The sequence below is a fragment of the Schistocerca cancellata genome, chromosome 8 (genome assembly GCF_023864275.1).
Source record: "Schistocerca cancellata isolate TAMUIC-IGC-003103 chromosome 8, iqSchCanc2.1, whole genome shotgun sequence".
Lineage (NCBI taxonomy): Eukaryota > Metazoa > Arthropoda > Insecta > Orthoptera > Acrididae > Schistocerca > Schistocerca cancellata.
The window spans coordinates 230,774,101-230,789,845 of NC_064633.1; positions in this window are offsets into that span (position 1 = coordinate 230,774,101).

Genomic DNA, 15,745 nt, shown 5'->3' on the forward strand with positions numbered 1-15,745 from the left:
CCATACATATCCTTCATTCTCCGATGTATGGCTGCTGGTGTTTGTTCTTTTGCATCCAAGAAAAGAATAACGGCACGTTGGTCCTGTTTGGAGCAATCTGGTTATTACTTCGCCAAATATAACGTTTCCGTTTTTACTTCAGGCACGACGGAAAAACACCAATGCCACGCTAATCCATTTCGTACATGTCGGTACTCATATACCCACTTCGTACTCATGCTATTGGCATACACGCTGCAGCAACAATCCCAAACAGAAACTTTCTGATCTTCCCTTACAATTTTTTCACACATAAATAACTGTCTGTTGTGTGGTTGGTTGGTTCCTTCAAATCATGGACACAGCAAATGACATCCGACTTTGTCCTGTTATTCTGAGGGTCAGGATTGTAATGTATGACAAACAGCATAGGTGGTAAGAGCGGGGAGGAGGAAGCAGGGGCAGTTGTCGTCTTGGCCGCTCGCCAGCCTTACACCCGGAATAGGGCTCGAAATTTGCGATTTGAGAGGTACCTCTCCACTGACACAAGAAATAACATTTGCGTTATTTACACAGGCACGGAGCATGTCTTCTTCTGGTTTAAGACAAAACACAAACCGTTAACTCTCACGAACTTAGAACATGATGTCACTTCCAGTAACAGTCAGAGGTCTCAGTGCTGAGATGCAAATGGCGACAAAATTCAAACATGCCTTATCGGTAGTGTTACCAAACCACTCTTATTTCTTTTAGGTAGTTACATGAATAGGGGGTCACGTGTGCTAACATCTTGACGTATATCTATTATTTTTCAACAATTAAATCTCCACTAACCTTAATTTAAGCGGATGGTTCCTTTGAAAGGGCACGGCCGACTTTCTTCCAAGTCCTTCCCTCATCCAGTGAGACCGATGACCAACCTGTTTGGTCTCTTCCCCCAAACAACCCAACCCTTAATTAAAGCCCGATTTGAACAGCCGGAATGCCATTTTTTCAAGGATTTTGATCAAAGGTAACATGTCATCATCAAAATGGGCCCGATAGTGACAATCTGATTTAATTTCCATATTCAGCACTCACGACCTTGCAACGAACATAATTCACGTTCTTTCTAACTTGAGTGTAGACCAGTGTGGTTACAGATAGGCGTACTAGGTGATACATTCAATATATTTTTACTCTTGTACCGTAAATCAAACAATGTGGACAAAAACAACCTCTTATAATTATTTTTGTGCCATTTTGAAGTCGTTTTATTGTTAAAATTCTTCCTTTTTACGAAACTTTAAATGGTGTAGAAGAATTTGCACGGAATGGAAAGTCAGGCACACATATTTTTTTGAGACCATTGTGGTTTAAGTCCGCTACAGATTGTTTCAAATGATGTTTGTGCGACTATTGCTGCTTTCGTATTTAGCATTTCCTTATCGTCTGCACTGAAGGTGCCAAAATATAAATATGAAGTGGAAGACGTGACTGATTAGCTCATTTGTGAACATTATTTGAACTGATCTGTTTGCACGTGTGCAGTGTTTTCGAGGTCCCATGTACAACAAGAGAAGTGCAAACAGACTTGATTTCAACACTGCAATGAAAGTACCCCAAGAACAAACAATTAAAAATTGTATAAAATATGAGAGTTGTCGTCTAATTAGGTAGGCTGTTGCGCCTTTAAATTTCACTAGTAAAATTTGTTGTGTTTAAGTAACTGTAATTTCAACATGCGATGCTGTCTTAACCATCTTACCCATCGCATAATGGACTGACGTACGTGAAAGTTTAATGTGACGTGGTCACCTTGTAGATTGTCTTAAGGAAGTTATACCCTCAGTCTCTGGACGAAGATAATGTACCACAGAACACACCGGTATAAACAGTGAAACATCCGGTGAGTAGGTCGTTAAACAGTTCCAGACACTAAATATCAAGTAGAACCTAATGTCTTGAAAGACGTACATTGTCAGCATGATGTAAGGTTTCAATAACGAAACTTACGTATGAAATTCTGTTAGAATTATTTATCATGATATAGGCTAATTATTTCGGAGCGTAGTACATCTGTAAGAGCACCAGAAAGCTTCTGGAGTACATATGATCGAGCTAAACCTAGGAAAAAATCTGGTGGGTATGTCGCTGTAAGGTTTAAAATCAAAGTAAGTCCCTTTAAGTGGTCTAATTTTGTTAGATGCACTTGAAAATTTTTTAGTGCCATAGTTAACTTATGTCGGAGGTCTGTGGTTAGTTTTGGAGTCACAATTGGCATTAAGTTGCACGTTTCCAAAATTTTACAAGCAAAATTTCTAGGTGAACTCTTCTTATCTTTTAGCGGTAATGTAAACTAGATGGTAAGGCAAGACTGTTATGAAGACTTTCTTCTTTTCGCAAGCGGATACAACACCATAACCTGATGCTTTGAATTGTAGGGCAACGTAATTTGAATTGACTTGCAAACTAGTCAAGATCTGTAAAACACTGGCTTGTGCGAAAAGTGTCTTCTGCCCACCTAGTAAACGCGCACCTTACTTATACCGATTCTGACCTCGCTTTGTGTTATGGAGTAGTTAGTGTTGAACATTTCATCTGTCGCTGTAGCAATTGCGCATCGAATGGAGAGGCGGAATCGTAGCTGAATATTTCGTCTAATGGTTAACTGAAAGACAGCAGAATATGCTAACACTATAGACTATGGTCGGAAACATTGGACGGTGGTGCCAAAGAAAGCTCATTATTTCTGAACTCAGTGCACAGAAATACACGTGATGAGAGTTACGTAAAGACAGGCTGTTTGGCCCAGATAGAAACTGTGATGTTTCAGTTATGTGATCAGCTTTTCAGTCATGTGACTGAAAAATTCATATCGTCTGTACTTGGTTGTTTGGTAGATTTGAGGGGAGGGGCCCTAACAGCGAGGTCAAAGGAACCATCCAGGCATTTGCCTGAAGTGATTTAGGGAAATCACAGAAAACATAAATCAGGATGGCCGGACGCGGGTTTGAACAGTCGCCCTCCCGAATGCGCATCTGCAATTGTGTTGTTGCCAAGGTACCCATGCAAACACTACTGTAATGTTTGTGCGATTCCGATTCATTATATTTATTTCATGTATCGGAAAGTCGCTTTCTCTGTTTTCAATTTTGTTACTTCTCTAGATAATAGAGAAGCAATACAGTTCATCACCAAACATTATTCGACGTTCACATGTCGTCCTAGGCAGATATCACTTGCAGACGTTCATCAGTTCAAACCTGTGTACTTAGGAATAATTATAACAACAGATGGAATTTTCGAGGACTTAAAATACAATAGAAGCCCTACAGGACGCTACGCTGCGTATTGGGTTCTATAAAACACGAATAAAGAAGTATTCCGACAGCGGGAACAGAGATGGACAATAAAGACATGACCGATGCTACTACTCTTAATAAACAACTTCATCAGAACACGATTAGCTAAAAAATGTAATCCCAAATCATATAAAAATTTCTCTCATGAGCGTGGCACATACTGCTGATGTCGTACAAAGGAATGTTTTAAGTGGTGTGCGTTGAAAAAGACATGAAACACTCGTTTTTTTTTAAAGAAATTCTTGTCAGCGCTGTGCTCTTCAAAACATATCCACAGTTCGATAATTATGTAATAAATGTGACCTTTGATCAATTAACAGAAAAGGTTAAAGAGCACGCAGATACATTAATAAAGTATCAGAAAGAGAGATCGCCAAAGAACTTAACAGAATTACATGTCATACAACTGTGAATGAAAAAAATCCCTTGTACGTCCCACGCGCGTATTCCCTCATAGAAACGTCAATACAAAATGCAGGAAAAGTAGCTCTTTCAGGAAAAATGAATTTATGGCTTCAGTAGAGATGTTTCGAAGAGGAAAATAAAAAGTCTTGTCACAGAAGCTGTCCACATGATGTAGAGCAAAAAAAGGCAAAGAAATGTTCAACACACAATATTCTATGTATATTTTGACAGTGCGGTAAATGGCTGAAGATCAAAAATATATTAAAAGCCAGAAACACGTTATAATCCACACAAAAAAGGAGAGAAATAAAGCTCCAACAAATTCTTTGCAAACGTATGGTCACACTAACATCAGCCAGAGAAATCGATTTTTTTTACATTTATTTATCTTTATCAAAAATAAAGAAAATAGTATAGTCGCAATAAAGCAAATGACTGGAGAAGAAATCTGCAAAAATGCATTGCAAAGAAATTGTGTTCACAGGGACATATGACAGACATCCATCGGAACTTTTTTATATTATTTATTCCTGTTACAACGTACTCCGCTGCCTTGTGATTGTAAGGCAGGTATTATTTTAGATTATTTCTGTATTCTTTTCAATATTACACTGAACACGGAATACTAAATATTTACAGCTGAATTCCACAGTTTCATTTACCGAAAGATGTTGATATGAAAGACATGAGAGTGACGTAGAAATGAAAGAAAGACCCACCATCACAGGATTTTCGGTCCCTGTCAGGCAGCGGGCACGGGTTCGATTCCCGACGGGGTTTTAAATTTTCTCCGCTCGTGGAATGGGTATTGTGTTGTCCTTATCATCATTTCATCCTCATCACGGACACGCAAGTCGCCCAATGTCGTGTCGACTGACATAAGACTTGCACTCGGCTGCCGAACTTCCCCTGACGGGGCCTCCCGGGCAACAATGCCACACGATCATTTCATTTCATATCGGTCTAAGTTCTGTTACTGTGGCAGTGAAGCCCGGAACAGGAAACAAGTACTGACAGATTGTAAAGCCTAAACGTATTTCGAGAATAAATACTATGCTCGGTGTTGTAGATTGACCTAAAATAAAATGGTAGACTAGACTGCGATTCACATTCGGTTTCGAGTCCGGATGCTCGGCCTTCGCAGTCAATGTTCTTGCCAACTTTTTATCTATACTATATTGCGTTTCCCGTTCTTTGATCCAAAACATTCAACAAAGCACACATGATACATGTTCGCACTGGCTCTTCTCCTGGTATATCACTAGCTGCAGCAGCCATGACAGCTGAGACGTAAAGGCCAGCGTACAGATACGTACGTACACGGTCCGTCATGTTGCAACTTTACGATAAAATTTCGTTACTTCAGTAGAAACGCTGCATTAATTCAGCGACTACGAGGGACACAAACGAAAACGTTTCATTGAAGGACAGTTATTACACTGAAATCACCGCGATTTATAATGGTCTCCTGGACATTAAAAAAGGCAGGACATGGTTCTTAACTAGATGTGTGATCACCATGGACGGCAGTGCATCGTGCCCCCACCCTAGCCACATGGTTGGTAAGGAGTTCATGTGAATATGCGTTCCATTCCTCCACAAACTCGGCTGGCATCGTCTGAATAAGCGTTGTTGATGACGATGATGATGGTGTTTGGTTTGTGGGGCGCTCAACTGCGCAGTTATCAGCGCTCGTACAACGTCCCAGTTTTCACACAGTCCAATTGTTTCACATTCAAATCTAACCATTGTCACTAACGATGATGTTGAAATGATGAGGACAACACAAACACTCAATCCCCGAGCAGAGAAAATCCCGAACCCAACCGGGAATCGAACCCGGGATTCCGAGATCCAGAGGCAGCAACGCTAGCCACTAGACCACGAGCTGCGGAGTGAATAGTCGTTGATGTATATGAACGTTCTGCAAGAACTCTCCCCACCGCATCCCACAAGTGCTCGATGTGAACTACGTCGGGGGTATATCAAAGCTCTTCCACCTGCGCTGTTCGAATCTGTCGTTCATAAAAGCAAAGTCGAGGTGAAATGCGCTCGTGGGGAAGGAGTACTGTGGTACTGTGTAACAAAAACATTGACCGGTAACTGTACTGTATTCAAAAATTTCGAGGTCAGCAAGCCCATGCAACATATGCTTCTTCACAGCATAACAGATGGACCACGAAAACGGTCATTTTCCGGCAATGTTGCCTAGTGCATCACGTTACAACGTCTCACAATTTGAGTGTACGCCCAGTATCACTAGTCAGACTGAATCTGCTCTCATCTGAAAAGATCAAGCGTTCCCACTTCTCGTTCCTCCAGTCTCTGTGCTCTTGGCACGATAACAAACGGTGCCGCCAGATATGTGGATATCAACAGGACAAAACGTACTGGTTCTCAGACAAAGATACCAACCCTCATGCAGTCGCTTAGCCACTGCACGTGAGATTGCGGGCTTTCCAATCCTGTTACATGTGTTCCAATTTCACCCGATGTTTGACGTTAGTCTCTTCTTGCCTACTGCACAATGTAGCAGTTGTCTGCTGCTATTGTTGCCGTGGTCGACCACCTCCTCTTCTTCTGGGAGCAGTGCATGTGGTTTGGAACGCTCCCCAGGAACTTCAGTGTTGTACGAGGGGCGTTTGAAAATTCCATGCAAAGTCCGAGAGATGGCACCACTGGGGCGTATCGAGCTCATGTTTAGTTAGTAGCATCTTTGGAAAGAACGCACACCAAGTTTCAGCGATATTTCTTTGTGGCATTCGTGTGAATCAAGGAAGATTAGTGTCAAAAAATGGACGAAAAGGGATTTCGTGTGGTGATTAAACATTAGTTTATGAAAGGCAAAACGCCTCAGGAGACTAAAGATAAGCTTGATAAACATTACGGTGACTCTGCACCTTCGATTACAACAGTTTATAAGTGGTTTCAAAATTTTTTTAGTGTTAATATGGGCACCAGTGATGCTGAACCTTCTGGACGCCCTGTGGAGGTTACGATTCCAGAAACCATTGATAAAATCCATGATATGGTGATTGATGACAGAAGAGTTAAGGTGCGTGAGATTCCTACTGCTGTGGGCATCTCGAATGAACAGGTACGTAAAATTTTGCATAAACATTTGGACATGAGAAAGCTATCCGCAAGATGGATTCCGCGATTGCTCACGCTTCACCAAAAACGGAATCGTGTGAAGTGTTGCAAGGATGGTTTGCAGCTGTTCAGGAAGAATCCGCAGGACTTTAAGCGTCGTTCCGTCACAGTGGATGAAACACACTCCTGAGACCAAACAACAATCTAAACAGTGGGTTACCAAGGGCGCATTTGCACCAAAAAAGGCGAAAACCATTCCTTCGGCCGGAAAGGTTATGGCGACTATGTTTTGGGATTCGCAAGGGATGATCTTCATCGGCTATCTAGAAAAGGGTAAAACTATTACAGGTGCATATTAATCATTGTTATTGGACCGTTTGAAAACCGAGCTGCGAGAAAAACGCCGGCAATTGGACCGCAAAGAAGTCCTTTTCCATCGCGAGAATGCACTAGCACACACCTCAGCATTTGTGGTCGCAAAATTAATGGAAATATGATTCCAATTCGTTTCATATCCTCCCTATTATCCAGATCTGGCTCCCTCGGACTACTATTTGTTCCGCAATTTGAAGAAATAACTCGTGGGACAAAGATTTTATTCAAACGTGGAGGTAATTGTAGCAACTGGTAATAGTTACTTTTTAGACCTGGACAATTCCTATTATTCGGAAGGGATCAATAAATTAGAACAGCGTTGGACTAAGTGTATAAGTCTAAAAGGAGACTATGTCAAAATATAAAAAAGGTTCACCACAAACTTTTTTGCACGGACTTGTCAAACGCCCCTCGTAAGGATAAGCGCAAAGTGAGACACGTATAACACGTGTGACGTGACACAGAACAACAGTGCGACGCGCACGTTCAGCACTTGCAGCTGGTCCTGCGCATATTGTGACACCTACACATACTTCGCACGCGCCGGTTGCTAAAGCTCTGCGCTGACAATCGAAGCGTGCGTACCCTGTAATCTTTCTCAAACGATTTTACAGAAACCATTGAACAAAAGTATTTTATTTTTGCGTTACTTATAACGTTACATGTCAGTTTCGTGGTGAAGTGCCCATCATCTCACTAATTCGGAAAGTTTGTAACGAAAAATAGAGGTCGCTATAATTTTGCTTTTGCTACGTCTTACACCATTTGTTTCTGCGTATGAAAAGTAGCTAACATATTGAATTTTTCTTTAGACTTCAGAGGAGGTCTCAATCTTCCTCCGATCTCGACAGAAAGGACGTAGTCTACGTAGCGCGTTCACGGCCGATCACACGCCCTCGAGATTTAAATATTCATAACATCCCTCATATCTCCTAAACCGTTAGAGACATCGAAAATAAATTTTGGTGAATGACGGCACACAAGGAGGAGAAAATTTTGCGAAACTGTTAACATAGGAACATTCTTATCTATGACGATATATCAGAAGCTGTAGCTTTTATTTTTATCTTTTTTTTATTTCCAGTGACTGTAATTTTTTAAGAGTCATCAATAGCTAGTGAAATGAGAATTTCCTAATATGAAAATAAACATAAAATTTCTCGTCTTATGTAACTTCGAACCGACAGAATAAGATTTTCCGTAAGGTATTTGTCACCAATTGCTTGTTTAATGAGACACTACGTTTCAGAATTCTGTCGCAATGGCTGCTGCGAGGTGAGTTTGTGCAAATTGTACTTTGTTTTGTCAAAGAAGCACTGTTATACCCGGCAACAAGAGAGTTGCTTTTTCGAATGAGAAAAGGTTAAAATTCACACACAAATAAATCGCCAATTCTATTCAAAAATGGTTCAAAAGGCTCTGAGCACTATCGGACTTAACTTCTGAGGTCAGCAGTCCCCTAGAACTTAGAACTACTTAAACCTAACTAACCTAAGAAGATCACACACATCCATGCCTGAGGCAGGATTCGAACCTGCGACGGTAGCGGTCGCTCGGTTCCAGACTGTAGCGCCAGGAACCGCTCGGCCACCCCGGCCGGCGCCAATTCTGTTGTAATTTTGATTGCATCCCCGTAACTTATGATATTTTTAACACTGAACGACTGGAGTGGAAATATACCAAAGATTTTCATTCCCTGTCTTCATCTTAGCAGTATTAAAATAATGAGGAGCGTGCCCTTCAGATGAAGTGATGCGCACATGCCAGATGGTGGTTTCTCACCTATGGCTTGCCAAACTGACACTGTGTGATCCACGAATAGAACAGTTGTCATTGAGAAACGCCGGCCAGAGTGGACGTGCGGTTCTAGGCGCTACAGTCTGGAGCCGGGCGACCGCTCCGGTCGCAGGTTTGAATCCAGCCTCGGGCATGGATGTGTGTGATGTCCTTAGGTTAGTTAGGTTTAATTAGTTCTAAGTTCTAGGCGACTGATGACCTCAGAAGTTAAGTCGCATAGTGCTCAGAGCCATTTGAACCATTTTATTGAGAAACGTAAACAATTGATCAATCGCACAACACGGTTATCAGCGTATTGTCAGCAGCTGAGAATAATACGCGTTACAGTATGCCTTGTGAGGGGTGAGTTCACGTCGTTCGGAAAAGCATTGTCATGAATGTGGATCCTGCCTTTGTAAGGAATTGGTTGGTTGGTTGGTTGTTTGGGAGAAGAGACCAAACAGCGAGGTTATCGGTCTCGTAGGATTAGGGAAGAATGGGGTAGGAAGTCGGCCGTGCCCTTTCAAAGGAACCATTTCCCTGGAGAGATTTAGGGAAATCACGGAAAACCTAAATCAGGATGGCCGGACGCGGGACTGAACCGTCGTCCTTCCGAATGCGAGTCCAGTGTGCTAACCACTGCGCCATCTCGTTCGGTATAAGGAATTCATTTCAGCAAATTCAATACATCCTATTTTCAGACTCTTTTAGGGTACTCAGACTTCCGGTATAATACCGACCGCTTTCTTCACTTGTGTAGCCTCTTGCATAATTAGTTTACCGATGCTGATACCGTGTATGTAAGCACTGAAATGCCTATTCTCTACACTACGCGGGAACTAAAACATTGTCACTTATGGTGGTTTCTCAACTGTTTCTAGCTTACAGTGATGTTTGCAAGTATACAGTATGAGGGTTAGTTCCATATTCAAGTATCTCACAGTGAATCTCATATATTTCAGATCTTTGACGCTTTTTAGAAGGAGCACAAAGGAAATACACTTACGGAAATTCCAACTATTAGAATTGTTGTAACAGACAGTACAGAAATGTGAGCATAAGCAACACGTAGACTATGTTGCCTTGCTTCTTGATCACATAATTTTATAATATTGCTTCATCTTTCACTAACCTTACGATGAATCGTCTGTCTCATGTTACGATTTAAAGACATTATGGATACAGACGATATAATCACAATGGCTAATGGCTCACCACTCACTGAACTGAGCACTGTCCTTGACAAAGAAAAGCAACCAAATAAAACAGCAGAACTATATAGAAGTAAAAAAAACAGAAAAATATAATGAACTACTGAAAAGAGATCGAGAGCATAAATGGTGACAAAAGGAACACTACTCAGTCATATAAATTTCAGTAATAAGGCAATAGTTGGCCTGTGTGGCCGAGCGGTTCTAGACGCTTCAGTCTGGAAACGCGCTGCTGCTACGGTCGGAGGTTCGAATCCTGCCTCGGGCATGCATGTGTGTGATGTCCTTAGGTTAGTTAGGTTTAAGTAGTTCCAAGTCTAGGGGACTGATGACCTCGGATGTTAAGTCCCATAGCGCTCGGAGCCATTTTTGAATAAGGCAATGTTTTTCGGATGGTCAACACTGCCACTTCCCATACGCATGTTGCCTGAGGTAGCATACGGCAGGACTGCTTTCTAGCTCTCCGCCTCACCCCTCCCGCAGTGGTAGCGTAGCGCGCGGCGCGAGAAACTATGCCACAATCACAACGCAGCGCGACGTGGCGCAGGCGCGTGTCGCGTCACCATATCGTCGCGACCCTGTTCGAGCGGTCACACTTGAACCTGTTGATCCACAAAAATGCGCTGTGCGCTGCGCTAGACGAGCTATACACGTCTCAGTCTGCACTTAGCGTAAGTCAGTAAGGCAGAGACTGTATTTTACAGTGTGTGTATAATTCGATGCAACGCTCCTTCGGTCAGGCATACATTTCCCAAGGAACACTATATCGAGCTATGCAGACACTGTAAAATAATACATTTCCCTGCTGTATTTCTTGCCAATGCAAGGCGATCTGACGTTCAAAACGATGGATCTTCTCGTCGTGCGATTTGTATGCGAGCACTATGAGACGTAGGCAATACGATGTATGAATGTTTGTGTCGGTCCTGGAGACGTTTTCGAATGACCGAGGCAGTACCGCTTTCGCATCCGTGTAGTGCAGACGTGCTGTGGAGCCGTCGCACCCGCTGTTGTTTACTTTCAGCGGCTGTCACTTATGTGTCGCTTACGTGTACTAGAGTCATGGCCAGCTGTTTTAGAAAATTCACATTACTATTTACGTTCTGTAATGTTTATACCAGACCAAAGGCTTTGTAAGTGGAACGCTTCCTACCCGATGAGGCTAAGATGCCAGCTTTCAAGGTTTTTGGCACCCATTCATGCATCTTAAGTAATAAAGGAAACTGACGCGGCGTGCGAACAAATACTTCGTGGCACTAAACATGGCTCTGAGCACTATGGGACTCATCTGAAGTCATCAGTCGCCTAGAACTTGGAACTACTTAAACCTAACTAACCTAAGGACATCACACACATCCATGCCGGAGGCAAGATTCGAACCTGCGAACGTAGTGGTCGCGCGGTTCCAGACTGAAGCGTCTAGAACCGCTCGGCAACATCAGCCTTCTCACTAAACGTAAACAGTGCTTTTGCCACGCCGACGGCAGTGACGTAGCGACCACTGTCCACCACGAAAGCTTGGCCATGCACGCCAAACAAGTTCTCGAACTACTATCAGAACTCTCGGCGGAGGATACTGTCGCGGCTTTCCGCCGCTGTCGCACTTTTAATGGTCATACTGCCGAACGCTGGGCGCAGTTCCAAGCGTACCCCGTTCTTAACGGTGTACGACATATCACCGTCGATCTCCGTTGACGCGTGCCATCATGCACATACCGGTGTCGCATGGTCGTTATACACGACGGTCAACCCAATACCTGATCCGGGTGCGGCGAAGAAAGGTCACCTCATTTCTGATTGTCTTCAGTGGCACATCACTCAATTGCTGCCGCTACTGTGGCACCTCCAACACCTACGCATCGCCTCTCTCTTCTCCTCCTGCCTATCCTTGTCGGCCGGATGACGTATTCTGTTGTACTGTATGTTAACCGGGGACCTAGAAACGACGGAGAGGCTCCGACCCCGTTGCAGCCGCAGTGGTCCACAGCCCAACGACGGCTGCTGCAGTCCACTTCACCCCTCCGCCGCCCCACAGAGAACCACTCTTTCAGCGTTATTGTGCTGTTCGGCCCCCGGTGGACCCCTCCTCCCCGCCCCCCCCCCCCTCCAACAGCGAACGTCTCACACCACATGAGTGTAACCCCTATGTTTGCGTGGTAGAGAAATGTTGGTGTACGTGTACGTGTTTGTGCAGCAATTGCTGACATAGTATAGCTGAGGCGGAATAAAGGGAACCAGCCCGCATTCGCCGAGGCAGATGGAAAATCGCCTAAAAAACGTCCACAGACTGGGCGGCTCGAGGGACCTCAACACAAGTCCGCCGGGCGGATTCGTGCAGGGAACCAGGCGCTCCTTCCCAATCCAGAAAGCCTTGCGTTAGAGCGCACGGCTAACCGGGCGGACCCGGACCACGTACCATTGTCCCTCCGAGCTACCACGTATAACGCCGATGTCTAAGCATCAAGCTCACAACTCGGCACGACTATGGTGCCGCCACCAACAGCGACGATTGCCGATCTCCTCCTATCCGATAAAATAGACATTACACCAACACCTCCCTCTCTTCCAACACAGTGGGATGGGACGGACGTGTAAAATACGTTCACCTAAACATCGTAGGAGGAGGCGTCGTGCGGTCTCGGAAGGAGACAAACCCCGACCCACCTCCACCGCCACCATCTGAAGGTTCAGAGGACATCCGGCCCGACGACGCCTCGGAGAACCTGCACTATGACAAGAATGACGATGACGTGACGCCGGATCTGGCTGCGCCAGTACCTACTCCGCCGGCTTGCCCAGGTGCATCGTTACGAATGCCGCCAGACGCCCTACGCTCCTACAGACGAGGTGGACCGTATGGATGCCACAATTGCAGCGTCCTCGACGGCGTGACATTATGACGTCGACGATGACCCGAACCAAACGCTGCAGACGGAGATCTGTTTACAACGTCGCCAACGCCGTCAGGTAGCGTACGGCACAGCTCGCCACTACCTCGCCCGTCCACTCCTCCCGCTGACGGAGTTCCACTCCACGGCGGGCTCGGCTGCAAACGTGCCGAACAGCACCGATTAACAAAATGTTCGAATGTGTCTGAATTCCTAAGGGACAACTGCTGAGGTCATCGGTCCCTAGACTTACACGCTACTTAAACTAACTTATGCCAAGAACATGGCGCCTCAAACCGCGCGGCCACTACGCACCAATTAACACTTACAACACTAGCTTCCGAGTAAAAATTCAACAGCTGCGAGAGGTGATAGGAGCATCGGACGTCCATATCGCACTATTACAGGAAGTAAACTCGGACATACTTCCGGACGTTGCTGGCTGTACCACTAACCATTCTGCTGGTGACGAACTCTGATGTGGAATAGCCACCTACAAGGGCATCCCGTTAGCTGACGTAACATACCTTCTGTCCTCCTGAGGCTTGGCGATCAGTCATGGGAACGCATATCGTTAAGATTTTGCGCCCCGTCAGGCTTCACTCGCAGACAGCATGGTTCAAATGGCTCTAAGCACTATGGGACTTAACATCTGAGGTCTACAGTCCCCTAGACTTAGAACTACTTAAACCTAACTAACCTAAGGACATCACACACATCCATGCCCGAGGCAGGATTGGAACCTGCTACCATAACAGCAGCGTGGTTCCGGACTGAAGCGCCTAGAACCGCTCGGTCACAGCGGCCGGCCGCGGACAGGAAAGACCACGCTTCTACTCAGAAGAAATCGTCCTTTTAGTTCTTGGGCACTGTGTCTGTTATTTGCTTGGGGTTGATTTTATTTGTGTCTTGCAACCTAAGGATCAAACGCCCCACTACAACACCTGTCAAGGACGCGCCTTGTCGTCAGTGATTTGCTGGTCCGTGACAATTGGGAAGTTCGGCACGGGAAGCACCTGAACATACTTACCAGACGAGTCAATCCACGAGTCGCCTTGACAGGATTTACGTCTCTCGGGAGCTCACACCTGCTCTCCAAAGTGCAAAACTTTGGCTCTTGGCCTTTTCGGACCACTGTGCCTACATTTACAATATTCTCGTCATCCAACACGTGGTCTGGCGCAGTCGTGCACAGTAGAAGTTAAGTACGTCCCGCCTCCACGATCCCGAATGTGTTCAACACAATACCGGGACCTGTGAACGTTGCTTTCCTAAGTATTGTACAACACTGACCTTGTGACTGAGACGCGCCAAACCTGCCTTTCGACGTAAGTTGATTCAGTAAGTCAAGGAAGAACGCAGCTGCGTCGCACCGTCACGCTACCGACTATTTATATGCCGTTCTCCGCGACTTAGGTGCACAGTCGCCCATCCATGAAACACAGAGACAACGCAGCAGTATTAAGGCACAAATCGTTACACTGGCACAACACAGAGTGCAGGAGGTGGTGCTGACGTCGATACGTCACGATTCGGCGGAACAGTAACACCCCATAAGATACCATATCGCTTTCGACTGGAAACGACGACGACAACGACTTATTACCGAAATCTAGACCTGTCTCGCCCAGTATATCACTTGTCAGGCTTAAATCGTCAGTGTCTTTGTAAGCCACAGCTGTGCACAGCACCAGGAGAAATCTGCTTACACCTCTGCTGTGGTGGTTGTGTTACCACAAATCACATGCAGGTTCGCCGAGGACAAAGCGGAGGAGCTGACGGGGGTGGTTACGTACGAGGAGGTCCGCGATGCATTCAACGAAAGTGCTTTGAAGGAGTAATCCGACGGCGACGGATTACAAACAGAATTTTATCGCGCCTTCCTTGCGCTAATGACTCGCAGTGGACGACAATGTTTTACGAACAGTTATCGACGGACAATGCTGTACCGTCAGTCTTTATCAAGGGAATTATTATACCCATTCACAAACCGATACAGGAAGCGACGCCCTCACATTACGGCCCATAACTCTGATCGACACCGACTATAAAATTTTTGCACGACTCCTGACGACTACAAGATACATCCTTGTATACTTTCCACGGTACAGAAAACTCCGAATGGCCCAGATGATACACAAACGGCCACAGGGGAATGTCGCGATTTAGTCGCACTGGCGGTGGCATGTAGCACGCCGCTGCCAGTGCGATTATATCGCTCCCCGCTGGTTGCCATTGATTTTGACAGTCCATTCGTCAATGTACGGCATCGTTTTCTATTCTCCGTCATGGGCCGAATGGGTTTTCCGCTCCCCTTCATTGATATAGTCCGGTGCCTCTACGGCAGCGGCGGATCACTGATTCATGTCAATGGCCATGTGGCGGGACAGGTGACCATTTTTTTTCTGGGCATCAGTCTTCTGACTGGTTTGATTTGGCCCGCCGCGAATTCCTTTCCTGTGCCAACCTTTTCGCTGAGACTAGCACTTGCAACCTACGTCCTCAATTATTTGCTGGATGTATTTCAATCTTCTTCAAACTCTTTAGTTCTTGCCCTCTAAACTCCCTGTAGTACCATGGAAGTAATTCCCTGTCGTCTTAACAGATGTCCTACTACTGTCCCTTCACCTTGTCAGCGTTTTCCACATATTCCTTTCCTCTCTCTGCGTAGAGC